This window comes from Vanessa cardui, chromosome 25 (assembly GCF_905220365.1).
Source record: "Vanessa cardui chromosome 25, ilVanCard2.1, whole genome shotgun sequence".
NCBI classification, from domain to species: Eukaryota; Metazoa; Arthropoda; class Insecta; order Lepidoptera; family Nymphalidae; genus Vanessa; species Vanessa cardui.
In genome coordinates this window covers 5,784,177-5,806,634 of record NC_061147.1, presented here as the reverse complement: position 1 = coordinate 5,806,634, position 22,458 = coordinate 5,784,177, and the positions used below count along the sequence as shown (strand labels likewise).

Here is a 22,458-nt window from a genome sequence, read left to right as displayed (position 1 = left end):
ATTTATAAAATATTGTAGTATATATCCAAAATCTTACTAGGCACATAGAAGCACAGTCAACTTGTGATATAGGTACCTGAAATGAAAAAACATACTTGATTATTTATATGAAATTTAAAAAACCTAAAATACTTAATACAATTTCTAGACGAATGTAAATAAAAACGCGAATTACTGTTTAAATAGTTCATTACCCCACAATATCTAAAGTTAGTCCTGTTTTATAAGTTGTCACCTGTCAACGCCATCGACACAAAGCGTCTTCTTTTGATTTACGAGGATTTGTTCATTCAAATGTATTCCGAGACAAAGTGTAACGCCTCGGTGTTGCATTGATCGCTCAATCTTACACTTATTGAAGTCTATCTCTTTCGAATTTAAAAGAATAGAACGAGACAGTTGATGTAAATTCAAAACCATTTATCCCAGCCAGCGGCCATCCGCAAACTACACTCCTAGTTATTAAACGCCACCTGAATAATTCATAACATGAGGGTAGATCGAAATAACTTCGTAAGTTTTATTGACGTTCGGTGCAATAAAGTTTAAACTCTATGACCGGCCGAAAAAGCCCAATTTGCCGCGATGAGTTAAGTAACATTTTTATATCTGTCTGTCTTTTCGTACAGCCTCGGGGATTGGAAATCAAAGGAGTTAAACTGTAAAGGGAATCTTAACTACGTTTACTATTGACTTTTTACGGATTTTTGTCACCTGCTAAGATATTGAAGAAAGTTCTAGAAAGTTTATCGCTTTTGATTTTCTTATAAGGACTTTTTTTGTTTTTAAAAGTTTATTGAGTGATTTTTTATGTCTTTTCTATCCTATGTTATATATTATGATACCTACTTCAGTTTGATCATTTTATTTGTAAGCCAAATATTGGGCACATACAAAATTTTCATAAAAAAATTTGACTGAATTTTGTTCCAGTTTATTCAATATAATCACCTCGCTCCGTTAATTATTTTAGATATGATATTCTGTATAATTAAACCAAAGAAATACTCCACCTACTTAGCAACCTTACCTAATATTTTACCTTCAAAGAGAGAATTAGTTTTTTGTTTATCATGTCTTGTAGTTTTTTAACGTTTTTGATTGATATGAAAATAAATTAGACGTAAATTGTTTCAAGAATAATAAAAACAAAAGCAAATAAAGGTATAAATGTTAAGCAGAACATAAAAGAGAATTCGTGTTTAATTAAAACAAGATGAATTCAAATGATTAATTATATTCTATGTGTTAGCTAGTTTAATAAAATTTAAATGAAATTATACATATAACAAAACGTTTGTCCTTTTGTGGAAGTGTCATGAACCAAAAGTAATTAAGCTTAAACACCATAATTCAGGAGAAGTTAGAAAAGATTCCGACCAAAGAATTAGGGACACCCTTACGGGTGGTTTACATAATAAAACAATTGTGGGTGGACCCCCAACGGGCCCCCACTTTTTAGCGCGATAATACGTTATTTGACGTGAATTATGTGAATTATTCGCGTTAAAGCGACTCCGACCACAAAATTTTAATAATGAATTAAAACATCTCTTTAAAATGTAAATTTTTAATTAGGATGGAGTCGCCGCATCGACGCTCCTGCGTTTTGTCGTAGATGCCCAAAATTTTACGTTAAAAGAAGAATTTTCAACCATTGCAATATTTTAGTACCCCAAAGCGCATATTACTTAAATAAACGTGCCCTATTCGAAAGGTTTATTTTTGTTAGGTATTGTTTAATTAAACTAGATATACAAAATAAACATAGTACGTAAAACAAAACCACTATGTAAATATTAATTTAGGAAGATATCGTTCATTGCACCAAAAACATAATAATTGAAAAGTTCAACTAAATTAATATTTTTCTTTAATCAACATAACTATTATTACAAATAACAAAACTAGCAAGATAAACTGTTGAACGAAAACTAACCAAGTATAATACTTAAAAGCTGAACGAATAGGTAACAATGAAACCAAATGAAATAAAGACCATACCTAATATTCTAACAGAACTATAGACCATTTCAAGTAATCTTTTTAAGTTCATGGCGTATTAAACAATTTATTAGGCAGTTAAAAGAGAGTTATCAAACCAGAAACGGCTCAATTAATATTCAGGACGGAGAGAAATAAGTTTGTAATGAAATTCTGGGGCTGAAAAGTAAACGACAAGAATTTGATGATGGTGTAACTGCTTCTGTTATATTTTCGACTCCAGTGATATACTGAGCAATATTTTTTATTTTGTTATTAATGAGTATTTCATATTATATATATATGTACTTTAAATATCAATTTCATCTATTATGTAATGAATTTTACACTTTCCAATTCTATCTTGGAGCTAAAAAATTTCAGCACATCCAAAAAATATTTAATTAAATCTACCGGTGAAACTGGTCAACAAAAGGTCTTTTTCAAACAAACAAGTTAAAAGCAAATTGAAAGACCATCATCCCTTTGTCTTCAAAGCTTAAAATCGATCCTCCATCGTTTAATAATATTTCTATAAGAAAATCACCCTTTTCTCACTCGCCATTTTAGGTTCTTTGTTCTTAAAAGGACATCGCGAACAAAGTTTTGGTAATTAAATTTTTATATCCTCTTTTCGAGTTTTTATTTAACGAGCCAGAATATTTTTTAAAGGGTAATGACAAAAAGGAACCGTTTTGTTATAAAAGTGATGACAAAAACGACTAATTAGCTTTTTTTCTCAGAGTCTTGTCATGAGACCCTGTAATTACATGAATTACGTTTGAAGTATTGAAATATTTTCCCTATAAAAGCATTCTGTGATGACGTAGACTTACTAATTGCTCAACGTTCATTCATATTTCAAAAAATAGTGATAATCACATGTCGTCTGTTATTGGTGTATTTTATTCACGGTAGAACCAATTTTATTTTGGTAACTTTTGTTGAACATTTCGTGTATATTTATAGGATTTCAACGTAAAACTATTCATAGCATATGTATAAAAATAATAACCAAAATGTTCATTTTTTAAAAGTGACTATTCATTTCGGAGAATTACTTTAGAATACTACTACCTAAAATCTAAGCTAAGTATTTAATTATCTTATTATTTGAAGATGAGATAGTAAATATCAAATATTTATATGATAAAAATTAATTTAGAAAATTCGGAATAGTTACATAAAACATCCTTGAAAGCTTCTCGTTTTCGAAAAAGACAACATTCTCTTCTCCCCAAGGAAACTTTAAGCATTGCAGATTTATGCTAAATGTTAAAGTGGAGTCAGAATTTTTATTGCCGTCTAAAATATAAATTCGAATTAAGTCTTAATGTAGCCTCAAGTTCAACTTTTAAATTAAAAAAAGAGTCTTTGTTAATCGTTCGTTTGTAGATGATTCCAATTTACGTATGATTCAAATTTAGGCTTAAATTTGTCGATGTATTTGATGGTCAACAACAACAACAGCCTGTAAATTTCCCACTGCTGGGTTAAGTCTCCCTTTGAGGAAAAGGTTCTGAACATATTTATACCACACTGTTCCAATGCGGGTTGGTGAAATACACATGTGGCAGAATTTCTTTGAAATTAGTCACATGCAGGTTTCCTTATGATGTTTGTTTTGAATTATAACCACAAATTAAGCACATGTATATACAGTGGTGAGTGCCTCGGTTTGAACCCGCGATCAGCGGTTAAGATGCACGCGTTCTAACCACTGGGCCATTTCGGCTCTTTTGACGGTCGTTTCTTTTAGAGTCTCCTATATCAGACCGTAAACATACTTTTTCTTCAGTCTTTTAAGGGGAAGTTTAAATATCTAGAATACTTAAACACGGAACAAGTGATAGTGAATTCAAATCCTCTTCATATTTTTCAGTGCTTGCAATCAAATTCGTTTCGTACTCAGACGAAATATTAAAAGCGTTCATGCTACGTGAAATATTTTTGACGTGTGTTTTCTTGAAGGATTGTTGCTTTGTGCTACAGACGTTAATGTGATTTACGTGGTCGATAAAAATAGTGAACTTTTGAAGATGAAGATTAAGATTTTAGATAATTTGGATGATCATAAAAAAAGGGTTTATTCTTTGATAATCCAGAAAATTTTCTTTCACCGTAGCGTGTTTTAAAATTTTTACTTTACTCCGAAATCCTTTAGCGGTAATTAATATCCCTGAACACTGAAGGAGTGGATGAAACTAGAGACGGTCATTGACCGCTCAGCTGTTACCTATAGAGGCAGAATTAAAAAAAGTTCCGATGAAAGGCTTGGGTAGGATAAAACTCATCGGCATGTACCTAGAAACTGGAATATTAATATTGAAATGAGAGCCGGTAGGTATTAGGAAACCACGCGATAAGCTTATCGCACACGACTCAGACGCTGAGAAAACGTGTGATTGATTGGAGATTGAAATTCTATTCGAAATTTAAAAATGGTTTTATTTTTTAATTAATAATTTTTGTCTTTTCATTAAGGCCTCACTTAAAAAAAATCTTTAGGAATAATTTGATTAATTTGAATTAAAGTCTAATGGGATATTTTGAAATCTGAAATCAGTGAAGAAGATTATATATTACGTTATGTGTATTTAAAAAATATATATTATTAGTAGATATATTAAAGTTCAACTGGAATCTTCTAAAATCAATCCTACCTGTTGTATGTACAGATTCGATACAACTGCAGTTTCATTCCGACATTGATAGCGTCTCGTGATTACGTGAACGTTCATATTTTTCATGCTTCCTGATTTTCGCTTTCAGCAAAGCAATCCCCCTAAATCCCTCTCATCAAAAACTTTTATTCCCGCTTTTTCATTCTTCTAACATGGCTGAAACGTCTATAGTCTAAATGAAGAGAACGATTCGAGAATTGCCCCCGCGCTCGCTCCCCACTTGTTAAGGATTAAGGTATCCTTTTGTGGAAAATATTGCAGAATGTGCGTTTAATCTGAGCGGGCCCACGCCTGGTTGGTTTTTTGTAGGAAATTTTTATTTTTATTCAAGATAATCTCGGAGCAATTCCGCTAGCGATACGTACTCCTACTTAACGGTGTTCCGCAGTAATTTGGGGGCCTTAATAAGTCGAACAGATGCACAGCGGGACCAGGAGAGGAAATGTATTATCGTGGAACCAATACTAAACATTCTGTGCCATTGGAGACTCTTGTTCTTTTGTAATTGATTTCGGGTTTTGCAATGTTTTCATCGTATGTTTTGTTCCTATTTGGGTTTGGCATTTTGATTTGACTTTTTATGTTTTTATGTAACAGACTGTAAATTTTCTAATTGTATTTCTAAGTCTCGTCATTTTTTTGTGGAGAATAGACCACGTGTATATTCTGTGGCTTCCCAAACCCTCGATTAAAATTTACGAGTTCGAAATGCTGCGCAATCTCGACTCATTTTTTTATAACTATCGGACATATAAAAGGGAATAAACTATATCCAAGTAAGACAATTAGGTAGTAGTTAAATGGTAATGGAGTTAGTTATATAATTATTCTATTACTTATACATTTAATACAGGCAACTTTAAGAGAATAATTTGTTGATTGTAGGCGGTAACCTTTGAAACTTATATTTCAACTTCAAAAAAATTTAATTTGCTAGTACGAACCTCCTTTATTCTGGAGTGAGAGCTCATTAATAATTTGTACTCACGAGAAGTCAGGTCGGTATCGCTAGTATAGAATAATTTGACAAGAACAATATTAGTATAAGATCCACTCGTATTCTGAACAATCGTAAAGATAACAAGCATTAATTCCTATAATTCATCCCCAAGAGCGCCATACCTTACGATTCCAGCCATCTTAATCATCTGAAACGGTCTATATGTCTCTCTGATATTATTGTTATCTTCAGGAGTAACTTGTTTTTCTTCATAAGCGCCATATTCACTAAATTATTTAACAAATGGAAATATTGAATCGTCGAATTTAATATTTCGGAATTCTTTTTTTTTCCAATATTATTTCGCGATAAAAATTGAAGATTCGGTTCGAATTTATATTTTACTACGTCAGAAAATACCGGATCGCTTGCAAATCTTTCCACTTACATAGTTTCTGTATTGATAAATTTTATTGCAATTAAAATTCGGATTCGACGCAGTCTGAGAGCGTCTAGATATTTATTTTGGTTATTCATATCTAAATTATCGTTAGGTTTTTCAATGCAAGCAATATTTGACTCAATATTGTTGAATATAATATCCAGTCAATTAACAATGATAGAATATTGAAAGGTAATAAAATTGAAGAGTTGTGTTGTTATATTCAACTTTTTTCGTCCAAAAATTATCAGAAGAATTATATCATATATTTTCTAAGTACGAGATGGTTTACTTTTATATGTTATTCAAAAATCGAACGTGGATTCTAAGTCGTTATAATATGAGGAGTACCATATATAAAGATCCAACCTACACGAGGGTTTAAAAGCGCACACGTCAGATAATATAAAGCCTCGCACACACCGACAGACATCGAGCTGTGCCACAGCCCATAGGTTCGTCTATTGACGCAGCCCCGTCAAGCGTGTCTCTCCGTGAGATAAGATGCGGCTAGGGTTGATATTTTGGATAACTCGCTTACAAAATACCTATTTTAAATGTATACGCGTTAGTCTTTGTACACAAATAATATTGCTTCTATGTTTCTTCGAAAAAACGTCGAAAATAAACGGGGTGTTGCATTAGTCTTCATTTTTTATATAAGGTATTTTTTATTGTAATAGATGGGAAACAGACATATGGCCGATTTGATGTATAGGGACTTCTACTAACTCTTATGGACATTGCCTGGTGACCTGCATCATGGGACTGGCAAGTTCGTTGCCAGCTTTTGAAGAATGTCTAGAATTACTTATTTTCACAACCCAGAAGATAACATAAATATTCAATACTATCAATATATATTCGTTTAGTTCGTTCAAAAATAAAATAACAAATATTCGAAAGGCGCTGACAACCCTAACTAGCAATCTGACTCAAACTCAGATCCTAAGACGCTGTAAGCGCTCTACATAAGTTCATATTTTGAAAGTGTGGTAGCGTCTATAGCTCTACGCAAATAACGTTTGAATCAAAAAGGCAGCATTGAAGACATATTAAGTTTATTACATACTAGCTGTGCCTGCGATCTTGTACGCGTTTCAATTTAACAAAAAAAAAAAAAATATTACTGCAGCCTAAGTTACTCCCTATTACATCAGTTATCCCGTCAAAATTGGTCCAACAGACAGACCCACAAAAATTGTAAAAAATGTAATTTCGGTATATGTAAGGTACATAAGGTACATAGATATGCATTGAGTAAATAAAAGGCTATTTGACTACAAACAGACACTCCAATTTTATTATATGTATAGATTTGAATATTACATCAATTATGGAACAATAGTTAAATTATAAGCGAAACTTATTTGAGGAATCGAAGATTTTGAATGTTTGAAATCAACCATTCATATACGTAATTAAATATATATTGTGGTTAATTTCGTTTTATGTTTGAATTATTTATATGTTAAATTGTATTAACAATTTCCGTTACTGTGTTTTGATATGAAGAAAATGTTTACGAGAGTTTATAATCAACTTATTTAACTAACTCGACTTTGTATTTTTTAAATGTTGAAAAAGAGTAACTACTGAGTTTCTTGCCGGTTCTTCCCAGCAGAATCTACTTTCCGAACAGGTGGTAGCTTCTCTTAATTCTAAAATGTCGATTCAAAAGTGCTTGTTTTTACAAGCACTTTTGATGCCTACTTGATTAAAGTTCATTTTGATTTTGATTTTTGACATTAATATTATAAATGTGAATGTAACTCTGTCTGTCTGTATATCTGTCGCTCTTTCACGACCAAACCACTTTTAACGGATTTTGATGAAATTTGGTATGAAGCAAACTTAAACTCCAAGAAAGAACATAGGCTACTTTTTTGCCTGACACATGACAACTAATTCCCTAAAACGCCAGCGAAACTGCGGGCGACAACTTGTGCTTTTTAAGGATTTTGATAGCCGTATATGTCACGCTTGATGATTTATTTATATATAAGAATGATGTATATCCTGCGATTTTCAGCAACGCTGTTAAAGATTGATATTGTTACAAATATTAACCTTTTTTAAATCGCCAGTATACCACGAACCTTAGGAACTAATATGTTACGTCCCCTATACCTGTAGTTACACTATGCAACAATATAGCAAAATTTGTTTGACCTTGAAAAAATTTCATCGATAAAAGATTGTCATATAATCATACCTAATTTAACATACAAGCCAAATTTGATGGCAACCTCCAATGGAAATCACTATTGGTTATTGATGAAACAATTTGGAAAGTTTATCCGATCCCAAATTGTATACCGATCGTAAAAACGTATCCATGTTTGTCTAGTTACGAGTTATGAATCAACAAAAACAAACTCACTCCGAACATGGAAAACCTATCAAGCCTGCTTTGAAAGTCAAAGATTCGTTCACATCCATTGCAGATATGTTTAAATATAACGTACAGTTATAGGATGTACTTTTACTTGGTATTTTCGGATCGTCTAAGTATTTCTACGGATATGTTATAATTTACATCTCGAATAAAAGATGTTATTTTATACGTTGCATGATAGATGGTAGATAGGCGAACATGTTTCTACAGTGTGGTGGAATGATCTCCAAACCGAGAGAAACAAAAGAGAGTAATATAATTATGCGAATAACTTAGCTGGTCTAAGTACCAATTTCTATAAAATTTTGAGCTAAATGGGACAAGACTATCGCTTACAAACTATAATAATAAAAAAATCGTTGATTGAATTTTCCAAATCGAAAAGTTTTATGTACTCACAAAAACTTATTTGTTACTAAAAAATATTTTAAGAACATTCCTCAGAGAATTTTAAGAATTGATGTTTGATGATGATGAAAATAGTGTTTACGGACGAGAGCAATGCAAATCAATGCTACAAAAATAAGTTAAGCAAAAACTTAGCAAGTAAATATAATTATAAAATACGAATACAAATCGGTTCAATAATCTCTTGCATGTCCAAACGCTTTTCGTCCATACGTGCTGATTACCCGAACAGAATGAATCCGGGTCACGACTTCGCCCAGGAACTCGTCTCTTTGAAATATGGTCTGACCGTTGCCGTATCACGTCGGAACGGAAACTTAACTTATGCTTTCAAGTCAAAGTGTTAAGAAAACCACTTTCCGAAATGGAAGCCAATGGAATCACATTCCCTCACACGCTCACTTAAAACGCACCTGTTATTATTCAACTACGAATATAAATTTATTTATGTCACTAAAGTATATGCAATTGATTTCATTTGTCCATAAGCTCTCTAGTCTAGGTTAGCCAAGATGATTAAGTGATTAGAGAATCTGAATCTCAATCAGAGACAAGGTAATCTTTATATCCACCAATCTATATTAGATCACCTAGTGATGGCATCAGTGTGAAGGTTACCGCCGGCGGAAACGAGGACCCAGACTAGCGACGTAAATTCTTTCAGCGCTTAAATTCACAAACCACCGATTTGGTTCTGAGCCGAGGTTCGATCTTATAGGACAACCTCAGGACGAACGTTAGCCCCAAGCCCAACGCTCCAATTCAGGGCTCAGGTATAGTACTCGCCCAAACGTCTGGTGACACTGTAAAGCCTAGAACAGTACTACGAATATATAACAATACAATATAACAATACGAATATAGAACACACATAAAAAAGTGTGAAGGTTAGCTTCTCAAACTAAGGAGGCCATAGCCCAGTTACATTTACAGGATTTAACTTCACATTTTTGATAATCTTACATTAGTTGACTTTAAAATTAATTGCCACGACCAACTTGGTGTTAATTGCATTTGTGTTATTGGATATAGCTAGAGAGATGATAGTTAATGTTTCGATGAATATTTAATCTTAGTACTCATTTTAAATAATAATTGCACACAAATATTTCTTAATGGAATTCTTATTTCAAAGATTCGTATTAGTCGATTACATTTTATTTTCTGAAGAAAAAACATTAATTATACAATTAGTCATTGGGTTTAATTTCTTAACTAAATATTAAATTAAAAATTAAATTTATAATTAATTAGAAATTTTATAGTCTCACGAAAGGACTTGTTTTAACATGAGTCCTTCTGTGCAGTATGACTCAAAAATTAAGTAAGTTTAAAAGAGTTCTTATATTAATATTAAATTAAAGCTAATAATCTAATAAGCTAATACGCAATGTAGATTTTTCAGAGTAAGCTGACTTCTCTTTTGTTGTAGAAATTCTCAAAAGATAGATTTTAATGTATTACAGTTTTATTTTCAAACTTTCGAAGTGTGAATAACAACAGTCAAAGATTTAAATACTTAAATAATATGTCACAAATAATCATAAACTTATGGTAGATTAAATAAAAAATGCCTTCAAATAGCAATGAAAAAATCCTTCCTCAATCAAAAGTATAATCATCTATAATGTTAAGTGTTTTTGTTTTGGTAAAGTTATATGTTATAGATTTTACTGAAGCAAATGTACAAGAAACGAAACTCGATATATTGATCATAAGGAATACTAATATAAAATAATCAATAGGGTTAAATATAGAAAAGTGAATGTGACAAATGTTAATGAAATATCCGAAGTCGAAATATATTATTTTAGCGTAAAATTTCGACCATGGTAATTCAATACATGTTACAGTCATACACTACAATTTCATCTAGCGAAATTGAACTTACGGCCAATTTCTCTCGCCACCCTGACATTGGCAAGTGTTCCAATTCGTCACAAAATAGTCGGAGAGCACAATACACGGGCTTCGATTTATTGAAAAGAATTGAAAGTGATGTAATGAGCCTTGAGGCTTTTTGGAACACTAGTATTTTGTGTGAAAAGGATTTGTCTTATTTCGTTGTCTCTTCAGCTTGAAATATTCCAATCTCTTCATTGTTAAAATATAAATATATTTCATAAGTCTCTATACTTATATTGTATAAGGAGGAAAGATGGCTTAGTAGTTAGAACGCTTATCGTATCGGTTAAGATATAACCGACGATTGTGGATTCAAACCCAAGCAATCACCATTGAATTTTCATGTCCTTGAACTCGGCGGTGAAGGAAAACATCGTGAGGAAACCTACATGTGTCTAATTTCAACGAAATTTTATCACATGTGAATCCACCAACCCGCATAAGAGCAGCGTGTTGGATTATTCTCCTAACTTTCTCCTCAAAGGGAGAGGAGGCTTTAGCTCAGCAATAGGAAATTTACAGGCTGTTATTGTTGGTGTTGTTTTAATGTTAATAGTTATAATTGAAACCTACACCAGGTTTTCTGAGGCTTTTGCAACGGTTAACAATATGAAAGATTATATTTAATACGTATTGATCAAAATTTGATGAACGAAGAAATGATCTCTAAATTTCATTAGATTTCTTTAAAAGAAGACAATGTACGAACGGACGGAGCTAATAGAAAACAATTTCTATGAATACATATCAAACAATCTTGAATTCGACCTACAAGGCCAATATTTTCCTACCAAAAATTATATTTACCGAGTTCCTCAAGTACTCGTCACCCTATTAAATCAACCTATATAAGACTGGAGGGGTGAGGGAAAAGGGGGCGATATTGGCGCAAATGATTTCCGCCTAGATCTAGTGGATGTGTCGAGTGGGAAGATCGAATTTATTTTCACCTCGAGTGTATATTTCTTTTATATATCTGAAAGATATAGCGCTTTAATAACAATGAAAGAGGAAATTTAATCATGAACACATTCTAGGTAAAATATAGTGTCCAAGAATATTAATATCGGAAAAAATGTACTTGATACTTTTTTAGTCAAGTTCAATCCGTTTCATTACACGTGTTTACTTAATTAACTTAAGCACTTAAACGATGTTAATAAAGCGTTTAATGATATATAATGTTACAGCTGTGGCGTTTAATGTAGCAATAAATATCGTGATGATTTTTTTCTGTTGCCAAGATTAATATACTGAACTGATTTCAATAACAATAGTAAAAGTAAGTTTTTTTTTAATGTAATAATTAGACAAAACCTGACAGTAGGTTGGCACCAACGCCTATAGAATTAGTTGCTGATTAATATTAACCAATGCGCCACCAACCCACAAACCTTGGAGTACAACATTGGCTCACGAACTCTTCAAACTGTTTCGAACAAAATCAAAAAAATACTTTATTCAAGTAGGCTTTTACAAACGCTTTTGAATCGTCTTTTAACAACTATATTAAATGAAGCTACTACAGTTTTGGAAAATAACCGAAAATAACCGCGAAGTATTCCTGTTTCGCGTATTCCTCAAATATTTCAAGGCTCGGCAAAATTATTCTTTTAACGAGAATAATTAGGCAAATTTATTCCAATAGAATGAGAGTCTATATTTACACGATACATAACACAACGCTATGAATACAATATTACCACATGTACATTTACGTATATCATCATATATCAACAATTAGGTATATGACTAACGTCCTTAAATTTGGTAAATCTGCCATCAGGATCGCTAAAAGGCTATTAAGCGACAATTAGTCAATTTTCATTTTCCTTTACGTATAGCGTGCGTTATTCAAGTGCGGTTGACGACAAAATCATACATAGTTTAATCAAATAGATCTTACAGGCACTTATGATATGTTTTTCCTTTTAGAGGATTATATTAAATTTAAAGCTTCGTCGGATTGAACTTTTTCCTGCAAAGAAAAACGGCCAGATTCTTATAGTGTATTACGATGTTTAAGAACGCAACAATATTATGATAATTTTAAAACTTTTTAATTAAGTTTTAGAAGACATTTTAACACTAACGACCATTAATGGTTACTATAATCAACGTCTTATTTTTTATACACGTTTCAAAATTTAAAAACTTTTTCTAAATCTTTGAGATGTTTGATTTTTTGGCTTAAGCAGCGAACTAGAGATAAAAAAATGACTGTTTTAATGCAAAATTTAAGTCAACATGTAATTCAATTTGTATCAATGTGACTTTTGACCTTGTCAAATTCAATAATACTGAAATTAATATTATTCCTTTTTATATTATCACGCACGTAATTTCAATCGATTGGGTATGTTTTAATTATAAGCATAACCCTAGTTCGCAAAAATAAGCTACGAATATTACATTCGATTAAGCGATTATTCGAATTTATTATATGACATCGCTTTTTGAATCAAATCTCTTTGATCAAAACAAACTGTGACGCGCCTTTACGGTTCCTGACATTTTTAAATTCTGTAAGGTTTTAAGTTTATTTTGCAATATTTCTAACAGGAATATCGATAAAAACATCAAAACTATTACAAATCAGTTGTTTGTCAACCTTAAATTGTCTTTGATATTCTTATTTCCGAAATCTTGCAAGAGCATTTTTATTTTATTCAAGCGTGCGAACAAAATAAGGAATTGTTAAAAAACATGAAGGATTAAAATGTTAAATTTTACGCGGTCTACAATTTTTTTCATTTTGGACCACTTTATTTTCAAATTCAAAAATATGATTGCTTAAAAGAGGTTATCGATATCTTATATCAGAAATACAATTATTATCAAATATATGATTGACTATCCATAATTTAAAATTATCATTCTTAAAGACAATAATTCATGTGCATAGACGCAAGAATCGTTGTTACTGGAACAAAATAACTACCGTTATTCTTATGAGGTCGACCGCACCAATTTAACAAAGAGCAATTATCTGATCGTAATCGCTTTGATTTATAGATGAATATTATAACATTTTTAGTATTATCGCTGTCACTTCTGAAATATTAGCTAGTCTGTATAAGCTATAAATAATACTAGTGAAGTTGTTCAGTCGAATAAAGATTTAAATAACGTGTACACAAAATTCTATACCTGATTCGTTTTGGCTTCAACTGATGCTGTTTATGGGTTTCATTGTTCAATCGGTGAGATCGTTGGAACTGTTTTTGCGATAGGTATCTCCGAAATATTGCTAGTCTTACTCGGAGACCGTTAAATCATTACAAATTTCAGAGTGGTGAAATACGTTCCGAACCTTCTACTTAAAGGGAGAGGAGGTCTTAGCCCAGCAGTGGGAAATTTACAGACTATTGTTAAATAAATTTAAAGCTTTTTATATCAATACGAGGCTTCACTCCCATGAACTTCTCTATAAAAAATAAAGTAGATTTTTGTCAGTCAATAAGTAAATGTAAAGCTTCTAAATTGAATAAAGATTTTGTATTTGACTTTGTCGCTAAAAATCACGTTTGTCTTTGCTCCGTACTGTCTAAAGGACAAATATACATTCGCATAGTACGGAGTAAAACAACAGATATTTTTAAAACAGTTTAAACGTTAATAATTCACAAGAGAAAAACAAATATATGACATGTTTTGTTGAGTTGAAAAAATGTACTTTATCTTTCATATATCTTTATACAAAATAATTTAAGTATCACTAATGATGTATTTTGAACTGAAAAAAGTCTATCGTTACTAAAAGCGAAATAACCCGCCCCCAATAATTGGCGCCGACCGCTTCATTGCAGACTGGTTCGGTCAGTTTTTTTTTCTGACACGCTCAGTGCCTACAAAACGCGAACGCTGTGACATTCAGTCGCGAAGTTCATTACTGTCTAGAATCTAGAACGAGTTTCAATTTTTTCCGATTCTCTAGCACTTCTACGCTTTGGCAATTATTTTGAACGATGACAAAAAAATAATGAATCGATTTGAGAAAAAAAAAAATTATAAATATTTTTGCAATTTTGCCGAAATGTTTTTCCTAAAAATACAAAGTCGAGATCAATCAAACAAACATAGGGGAGAGGGAAGAAACTCAGTGAACACATCCCAATACTTCATACATAGGTACCGACGTTTGGAGAAACGACACCTGCCGAAGTAAATAAAAAAAGCGTAGCTGACAAAGGGTTCCGGAACGCAATTTCCACATCCGCCACACCCTCTCTTGAATCGCGGATAGGGCTCCTACATACACTACAAACAACTATCATAACTAACTAAACTAATAAAGCCGTAAAGCCCTTCTGAAAAATAAATTCATAGCGACATATTTTGATCGCATGAAAATATTTAACTCTTAAGAACTTACAATATAAAAACTGTGCTTTTTTTAGATCAATTGATTTTCGTCTTTTGTTTAAACCAATTTGTTTAAGCAATTTTGTTTAAGCTTACTATTATAAAGTAATAACGTGTGATGTTACCCTTACTATTTCAAGCTAAAGCTGTATCGGTGATAGGCGTAGCTTTCAGATTTTTAGGTCAAACATTTTGCTTTTGTTACCTCCGATTTGTTAGTCTCGCTTGACAAGTTTCATTTAGAAACAGATGGTGATCAGGATGTTTTTGTAAAACATCTTCGTATGTTTTCGAGAAGATACATGAGTGTACTGAATTTGATTACGATTTTAATTGTTTAAATAAACATATGCCTACTGTTACGTTATGGAACGTATAATGATAATGATGTCTTCCTGATCGATTTTGCGTCAAGGTGACCTCTCAATGGGGTATGTCCAATTACAAAGATAGTATGGGGATTATCTGTGTGTGCAACTTTTTATTCTTTCACTTTCATAATCCGATGGGATAGCAGTTCGACATGAGCTTGGGTTCGTGTGCAAGACCGTTTAACGTGCTTTATAAAGCATAGAATTGTCCACACTGCCATCTTCAAAAAACTCCAGATTGTTGTAAAAAAATCTTGACAGAAAAATTGATTTCACGTTTTAATGGTGTGATTCGGAGTTTGTACCAAAAATCTCGGGATATGGAGACTCATGTAGCCACTAGACCAGTGAAGCAGTCAAAAGTGTATTAATTCAAAGACCAATTATAGCCCAATACTGTAATTACCATTCATGCATTGCGTGTTTTGAAGCCTTGAGAATAATATAACCTTCAGTAAAATATAAATATAGGAGTCTATTTTAGTATTTCTAAGGGCAAAGACCTTTCCAAACAATGAGAATTTTTAAAACACAACGTACTTTTATCTTTTACTGTACGTTGCGGTAATAAAAATAAAGTAAAACCCAAACAGTGGCATGTTTCTTGTTCATAATAATAAAGATAGGATACTAAGGTTTAATATTTTTATGATATAGAAAATAAAGCATAATTTTCAAAAGGTCATTGTCGCTAAGCCTGATAAATAGGTCCACGAAATCACACAGAAATGTCAAATATCAATCTTTTATAAAGAATCTTTCCATCAATGGGCAGATTACTAAGTTCAACTCACTCCTAAGGGACGTTTTGTAAATGTGCGAAAAGTTAGGCATGAAACCTCATAATTTCCATACACAGGGCCAAGCTGTTTTGATCATGAAAAATTTTATCAAGCAAATTTTACTTTTATAACAATTGACTATGATATATTATTGCTTAGCAGAAATAATAATTGAATCACTTGGGTCACCACAGCCCAATACAATATGGTAGCAACCAATATAGTTGACACGTGTCCAACACGTGCAAATCGTTGCTAATAAATATGGGAGATTGCTGAATGGCATTTCTAAGGGGAGATAAGTATGAAACCGTGATTTAATATTGGAGATGATAACCATTAATTTTGTTTATTCTTCGTAAACGTAGTTTAATTTATATTTACGAATATCATTCGAATATATACCTATATATTAGACTTTTTGAATCAAAGATTAATATATGACCTTCTTTTTTTTCTTCTTAACTGATAAGATTTCAATATATGATAACAATATATATACTTTACGTGGCGCATACAGGGGCTTATTTATGATTACTAATTATCAAGACGAGTATTTAAGTTAATCATGTATGCATATAATGAAATTTTAGTGTCTGTTTGTAATATTTAAATAGCTGTTTTTTACTCAATACACGTCTATTATACACGGTACATAAATCAAAATAACATTCTTTACAATTTTTGAATGTTTGTCTGTTTGTTCCAGCTAATCTCTGGAACGGCTAGACCGATTTTGACGGGACATTCACTGGCAGGTAAGTGATATAATAAAGAGTAACTTGGGCTACACTTATACATTTTTTTGTTCAATTTTAAATGTTAAACATTAGCACTTAAATTTTGTATGTGTATTTATGTGAGCATGTGTGAATGCAAGGATTGCGCTATTTTAAAAAACAATATTATTACAACATAGAGAAGATTAAGTATAATATTTACATTCATCTTCTAAAGCTCGCCGTCATGGCAACGTAAACTTTGTATAATCTGTAAACAGAAGATTCGAAAGTGTCATGAAATAAAATCACACACATCACTAGTAAAAATATTTTGCTAAACAGAATTGGATCGAAAAAAGCTTGATCCTTTTTCAAGTGTCAAAAAACTCACACGTTCTTTATTCAAACAATGACAGTAACATCCACATGGGACGCACCGAAAAGGGCACTGTATTTGCACAGGCATGTGTTTGTTTTTCCCCGATTCCCCATCGTCAGTAATGGCTACACGGGGAGACAGGAATGAACTCGTATTCATTATAGAGTGCGCTAGTGTCGTAAAGTGGCCGAACCTGACAGCTACTTACGTTTATGTAAATTGCTGCTAAATATGTTAATGCGCTGTGCATATTTAATTTGTCAGTGTTTGAAAAACTTTATATGATTATTTATTTAGGCAATTCCCTTTGTGAATACAAAGGAAATGTTCAAATAAAAATACTATCAGATGTACTCGATATTAAAAAAACTATTGCGTAATGCTTTCGCTTATATTAATTATATTTATTATTCTGATTCTTAGCAATTATGGGAGACCAGCGATCAACTACGACTTAAGGCTTTTTGGATTTACAATTTATAAATTTTACCAAATCATCACAGGCATTTTTAGGATTTCAGAGGATAATTAAAGATATCAATTAAATGAATAAAGAAGACAATGTATATCAAATATTTTCGACACATATGATCGTAACTTCAAGCATCCGACACGATTATATATCATGCTCCTAGAGAAACCCAAACTTAAATACGCTATTTACTGTAGTAAAGAATAATAAAAAAGCATCAAATATCTATCCTTTAAAAATGTTTGTGAAGGAAGAATAAGGTAGTAAAAGTAACTAGACTTAATAATGTGTAAGATGTAAATGTTTTATCAGCATTACCTAGGAATAATCAATCTGCTGATCCAAATACTAATTATATCATACCAAGAAATTCATTTTAAAAATATATCGTGATAAATATATTTGCAATCAAAATACATCGATAATTATAATTGAATCCAGGTTGAACAGATGTTTCCAGAATTACAAAAGATCAAAGCGTATGTGTTACAGATTTCAATAAGTCAATCAAAATAGAGCTTGCGTTTCAATGGAAGCTGTCAATTATACTAATTGGTAAATCATTGAAACGATTTATTTAATTTGTTATTATATTTTTGCAAATATGCAATATGAAATATACAGAGTGTTTATTTTCTGATGATTAAGGATTCAGTTGTTGCTTGACCTATGATAAAGTATTATGTTTATCGAGAGTAAAAGAGATAAAGGAAGAGAAAGAGAGACAGATGATCTGTCACGATTTACGATTTGCAGGGATTGTACTAGGATTTTCAGTGACATGCGTCAAAGTTGTCTATTTATTCATCTATAATACAACCAGAATGTGAAGGATCTTAAATTTATTATTTTTATTGTGTTATTTATACAAACACTTGCAGTTACATAAGCCCATTAGAAATTATAAGTATTACACATCGTTTTTTTTTATTTCGAATCTTAGTAAATATCAAACATTTAAAAGAAGAAGACAGTTGAAGGATATATTTATGTATTAAGACTACAAATAATTTTATTTATCTCTTGTTCGATATAAAATATCGTAAAGGAATTAGGGGTTTGCCTCATTTCAATGAACTTCTAGCATATATGTTTCTACCTAGCCATAGTGGAATTATGTCCAAAATATCTTCCTTAAAGGAGGTTTTAGTCCATCAATGAGATAACTAGCTGTTTATTTTTTTTTCTTTTTCTACTTTTTCTACTTACCTACAATTTATTGGTACGTAATAAGATTACAATTAAAAAGTTGTATTAGCATCGTAATACGTGTGCGTGGCGTCGTATCGTTTCTTACTTTCTATCTGCCGGTTGCTCACAAAGGTAAGTAACCTAACCGGTTACGGAGTTCTCATGGGTGCTTTGAAAGCTATTAAACGCTGCTTTTTTTTGCTTCTCTCGAATCGAACTACTTTTAATTTCAAGCTTGTTTCGTTTGATAACCGATTCAATGGAAGAACATCAATACTATTACAACGTATAAAAGTTTGTAACGATTCCCGAACGTTGGAGTTTTCGAAAGTATATCGAGGATGATTCTAGTATTTTTGTTAAACAAGAAAATAAATTTTCAAGCACTTACGACATTTTAGAAATCGACGCCAATATCAAATTTCGTCAAATAAAAACAGATTCGATTTTTAAATAGGCTACGGCGTATTTTAATATTTCTGTACACACAAAAAAGTTTTTACATATACGCAAATTAATTCGCTTATTCTTGTGCAAAATCATTTGTACGGCACAGATAAAAAATAATATAATTTAAAAAATGGAACATTACTAAGTGTTCTTTTGTTAAATGTGAACTGAATCATGAAGACTACTAAAATTGTAAGGATTACAAACACGCTGTCAAAGTACAGAAAAGATATCAAATTCCTGCTTTAAAGCAATTGGAAACTAATCATTACTAATTATAAGATTACGTCACCTATAAAATCAATGATTAATTCACGACACGTTATTTAATACGGAGACAATATTATAAGTATAATAATCTTTGCCCTCATATTACAATCCTCAAAGACAAATCTATGAACATAAGCGCCTTACAGATATTATCTCCTACAGCCCTACAGTGTTCTGTCTTTGACAAATATTGGTCCAATAGAAAAGGGAATTGACGTAAGTCGATTTTCCTAGAGCACTTCTGATCGAGAATTACCTATATTTATTCTGAAAACGTAATTTTCGGTATTCAGGGATATGTCAATAATCATTTTATATTTCAAGTTTTTATGTATAGAACTAAATATTTTTGTTACAATTTTTTACTAAAATCATTATAAAGGAGAGTATTAATTTGAAATAATTATATGTTAATAATATATAAGAAATTACAAGATTTGACTCATAGTTTGTTTTATATCGTAACTAGAGACCAAATCCGACTTCGCACGACTTCAATACCAATACTAAATATTCGACAGATTTTTTCTGGTTTATTTACTATATTGTACATGTATTATATACAAAAACCTTCCTCTGAAATCACTCTATCTATTAAAAAAATAAACGCATCAAAATCCGTTGCGTAATTTTAAAGATCTAAGCTTACATAGTGACAGACAGCGGTAGGCGACTTTTGTTTTATAAGTACTATGTAATAATAATTATTATTATTATGATAAGCAACAAATGGTAATGTTTGTTTGTGCTATGTTCCCCTGATCCAAAAACAATGGACGCTGTAGGTTTTATTAAAGACAAGAAGTAAAGTTGAAATAAGTCTCATTTCGTATTTAGGGGGGGCGGGAGGGGGGCATATTATCACGTAACAAATTGGTTTCTCTACCTTTGTTCGGCATTCGTCTCAGTCCCTTTGGTTAGATGTAGGGTCAGCAAGAAAAGGAAATTTCTGACGATTTTGCAAAAACAACGAAATTCTGCGAGAATATTATGTTATCTCGTATATGTGGTCGAAAGTACCAAAAAAACATCTTTATTACTGTTACCTTAGAGTTCAATGCTGTTAGATCAATGTTGTATGTACCTGTAACAAAATGTATTAACATTATTAATTATAGAATAATTTGGGAATATTAACAAAAATAGTCTTGAGACTTGTTATATTTTACAACACATTTTGAATAATTAGAAATTATAAAGATTTTCTACAACTATAACAATTTCTTAAAATGATTAAAGCCCAATTGAAAAACATAGTCATACTTTTATTTAAAAATATTACAATAAAAGCAAATAATACGATCTCAATAATCTCGAGACTTTTTTTGCGTACGGTACTTCAATAGAAAACCGAAGTCTTCTTAGTATTGAACAGAAAAAAAAGATTCTTTTGTTGGACAAATTTCGAGAGTAAAGCCTGCGGAGGTACAATATACGTATTTACCTTTTTTTTGTCCACCCTACTTGCTATCGACCACGGTAGGCGACAAAACTTTTTTATTATAAATGTTTTAGCCGCGATTTTGCTCGGCATTAAAATCGGCTCTTTGTGGGACAATTACAAACATTTTAAGCTTCAATAGCGCAATGGTTTACAGACCGGCTAGCGATGTTATAAGTCGCTGGTTCGATGTTGACCCTGAATGAACCTTTGGGCTATTGTCTTCCACACTTCCAGTAGTCTTTCAGCTAATTGGATAAATAGAATGATTAGTAATTCCTTATAATGGGTAGCTTCTATTCTTTTAAAAAATCTAAATTTACAGTCAAAATAGCGCGAAATCCAACTTTGAATTACTAATGATTATTGCTGTCTTCTTCTTTCAAATGTGAAATTACTTAAGATCGAAAGGGAGAAGTATATTTGTTTCTATTCACTCTCACACACACACATTCATTTTCTTGTAATATTATGACTTAATTATTACATATTTACAAACACACACACATAAACGATAAAGTATATATATACACTTGTTTAAATATACAAACAAAAACACCTACAGCACCATTTAAACTCTTGTCTAAAATAAGACGTGTTTGAACGAAGCAAATACTCGTTTTCATCTATTTAAGCATTCTAAATAATTCCGGTCAAAGCTTTGTAGGCCGATTTACATGCAACCATTCCGCTGGGATCGGCGAGCAAATAAATCAGCCGTTCATTCATTCAATTCCGCTCTGAATGGTACAAGTGACTGATTACGATTGTGTAATTAAGAGATTAGAATCAGAAAATGTCACATAATCCGATATTAAATTATGTAATTTTATTCGTTTACTTGTTACGGTAATACATAATAAATTGAATAAGGATATATTGACAAAGGCGAAATGTCAAAGTGTTAATCAATTTGAAAAAAGAACGTTTTTAGTTCGAATTGTAACGCTCTTTTCTACTGATTCGATTTTTTTTTGTTATTTTCATTGTACCCCGATGACTTGTAGCTCAATTCAAAAATGTCTATAACTGCCAATTTGAAACATGTTGATTTAGATTTTATTGGTCAAAATATTTGGTTCATTTTGGTATGGTCGTGTTTATTTATGACATATCCAACTGTTTACTATGAGCAACATGCAATAAATTTTCATAAAGCGTTAACCACAACACTTATTTCAGTTCAAATGTATATTATATTTAGACAGCATACAACGACCATAATTTAACAAACGAGTTAATATTACTCAATCCG

General features: G+C 31.6%; 1 protein-coding gene across 4 annotated transcripts in view; it reads right to left on the bottom strand.

Moving 5' to 3' along the window:
- Positions 1–22,458, bottom strand: part of LOC124540423 (latrophilin Cirl) — a 301,607-nt gene that overhangs the window by 206,968 nt on the left and 72,181 nt on the right. The window contains exon 2 of one of the 4 annotated variants that reach the window (XM_047117971.1): positions 20,809–20,846. The exons of the other annotated variants lie outside the window; for them this stretch is intronic. The gene's annotated coding sequence lies outside the window, so the exon portion shown is untranslated. The remainder of the gene's footprint in view (positions 1–20,808; positions 20,847–22,458) is intronic. 4 annotated transcript variants of the gene reach the window in all.